The sequence below is a fragment of the Lutra lutra genome, chromosome 16, assembly GCF_902655055.1.
Source record: "Lutra lutra chromosome 16, mLutLut1.2, whole genome shotgun sequence".
Classification (NCBI taxonomy): Eukaryota; Metazoa; Chordata; class Mammalia; order Carnivora; family Mustelidae; genus Lutra; species Lutra lutra.
Genome location: NC_062293.1, coordinates 56,682,023 through 56,684,883, shown reverse-complemented (window position 1 = coordinate 56,684,883; position 2,861 = coordinate 56,682,023). Strand labels below are relative to the sequence as shown.

At 43.5% G+C, this 2,861-nt stretch overlaps 1 long non-coding RNA gene across 1 annotated transcript in view; it reads left to right on the top strand.

Moving 5' to 3' along the window:
- Positions 1-1,860: 1,860 nt before the first annotated feature.
- LOC125086748 (uncharacterized) overlaps positions 1,861-2,861 on the top strand; it is a 101,664-nt gene continuing 100,663 nt past the window's right edge. Inside the window, exon 1 of the long non-coding RNA XR_007123256.1 lies at positions 1,861-2,097. This is a non-coding gene — a long non-coding RNA (uncharacterized LOC125086748). The remainder of the gene's footprint in view (positions 2,098-2,861) is intronic.

Below are 2,861 nucleotides of genomic sequence, written 5' to 3'. Positions count from 1 at the left end.
GTTTTTGGCAATGAAGGTCTCCAAGCGTAATTCCCCTCATATTAAAGATGTTTGGATATAATTAGAAGTATTTCCTCTCACATTTGGTTAAGTATATGAATCAATCTCCTATAAATAATTCGAGAGGTTAGCCACATGAAAGCAATCTGGCTGGAATAATGTAAGGTGGTGTTTCAGAGAGGGCTACGTTCCGCAGTCCCTGCGCTTTTGTTGCCACCGCTGTTCCGTTTTGCCCAGTCGCCTGCTTGTGAAGTCTTTTCAACTGCCCACACAATTGCGGATACTAGACTGGGAAGGGAAGTTGCTGCTCTCTACCAGAGTGTCAGAAAAAGATTGTCCGTTCCTGTCCAGAAGGCATGAGGTTGGGGTGGGGGGGTGCAATGTACTGTGCTTTGTTGAGGGTGCTTGGAAATGTGATTTTAAAACTTGCTTCGTAAAGAGCAGCCACACACAGCTGCTTGTGTGGTCTCTGGTAAACTGCCCCCCCACCATTCATTGTCAGATCAGACCACTCCCACCTCAGGCATGCTCCCCACTGCTTTAGAAGCAAGCCAAGCTTAGAAGTCCTGCTTCTCTCTGCTTTGAAAAAATGCAAGTTGCTTGTGAAATCCTGTTTCCTCTTTGAAACTCAGGACAGGAAGATATTAGAAAACAGGGCATTTCTCTGTCTAAATAAACAGTACCCAGAGCTTCTCCATCAGCTGCCCGTGGCATACATTTCTCACTTTGCTTACCAATGACACCTGAATGTTGTTTTCTATTCTAACTTTTAATTTTTTTTAAAAGATTTTATTTATTTATTTGACAGAGAGAAATCACAAGTAGGCAGAGAGGCAGGCAGAGAGAGAGGAGGAAGCAGGCTCCCTGCTGAGCAGAAAGCCCGATGTGGGGCTTGAACCCCGGACCTGGGATCATGACCTGAGCCAAAGGCAGCGGCTTAACCCACTGAGCCACCCAGGCGCCCCTAACTTTTAATTTTTTAAAAAATGATTTGTTTCATTATCTCTTGTCTTGGGTCTCTCTATGTCAGCTTTTTCTGTCTGCGATGGAGACTAAATTTTCTTCATATCCCGTTTTGCAACAGTTCCTGTATTATTATTTTTTTTTATTTTTTTTTTATTTTTTCAGCATAACAGTATTCAATATTTTTGCACCACACCCAGTGCTCCATGCAATCTGTGCCCTCTACAATACCCACCACCTGGTGCCCCCAACCTCCCACCCCCCACCCCTTCAAAATTCTCGGATCGTTTTTCAGAGTCCATAGTCTCTCATGGTTCACCTCCCCTTCCAATTTCCCTCAACTCCCTTCTCCTCTCCATCTCCCCTTGTCCTCCATGCTATTTGTTATGCTCCACAAATAAGTGAAACCATATGAAAATTGACTCTCTCTGCTTGACTTATTTCACTCAGCATAATCTCTTCCAGTCCCGTCCATGTTGCTACAAAACTTGGGGATTCATCCTTTCTTTCTTTCTTTCTTTTTTTTTTTTTTTTTACAGCTTTATAAACATATATTTTTATCCCCAGGGGTACAGGTCTGCAAATCGCCAGGTTTACACACTTCACAACACTCACCATAGCACATACCCTCCCCAATATCCATAACCCCACCCCCTCTCCCAACCCCCTCCCCCCATCAACCCTCAGTTTGTTTTGTGAGATTAAGAGTCACTTATGGTTTGTCTCCCTCCCAATCCCATCTTGTTTCATTTACTCTTCTCCTACCCCCTCAACCCAGTTCCTGTATTATTATACATACATTTGAATCGATTTAATGAAATAGCCATAGGAAAGCAGATATCTGGAGATACTGGTTGCAGTGGTCACGTGATATATTACTGCCTGGAAGGGACTATCTAACCCATATTCCTCATTTGACTACGAAAACAGCTCCGGTCCAAAGAATAGAAGACAGTGATCACAAATCACACAGCAGCCTAGACCCCGGGCCCCTGATTAGCACACAGCCCAGCATGCTTGCTGCTACCAGTCTTCTACCTGGAGTAGATTAAAGCCATCAGGAAGGGTCTTCCAGGAGACCTGCGTCTGATGGGATCCTTCCTAGCCAACCCTCAACCCGCTTTCTGACCACAGGTATAGCATTTTACTTTCTTACAATCCATGCTGTTTGCCCCCACCCAATCCATTTTCTTTAGCAGCCATCTGAAAAACGGGGGCAACGCTTCTCGGGAACAGAGGACGTGTTCATAATGTTCTCAGTAGGATTTGATAGGCATTTCAAGATCTCCTTTTGACCTGTGCTGGATGGACTTTGTAGTAAGCTTGTTATAAGATGTTGTTTTTTGCTTATAACTGCCAAGTTATGAGGCACTTGAGCATTTACAGTTATGTGGAACAAAGGGAAAGATGGGCCAAGCAGGGAGAAAGGTGATCCCACACTCTTCCTTGGGCCATTGGGACAATGGGAATTCTAAGTACCTGCTAAGCTGCTCCCACATGTCTGATGTAAGTCATTCTCCCACAGTGCAATTTAAACCCGTACACTCTTGCTTCTCATCAGGTGGGTAGTTACCACTTAGCTTTTCCTTTATGCTGTCCGGGAAGGTTATACCTTGGGCTATGCATCTCAGTGGAATCCAGAGTAGAAAATCTTGATCATTTAGGAAAACGTCTCCGAGTAATTCAGATTGCTACCATTTCCGGGTTTTGCACCACAGTAGTAACATAACACTGATGGTTATGTGTGTTGAATTTACACCCAAATTATCTATTTCAGGACTCGTATTTTATGGACACTCCTGATAATTTATTTTGGCCTTTCACATGATTATGAAGGCAGCCATCAAGTCTGGAAACATAGGCTAATAACTTATTGATAATACATTATAGTATATAGA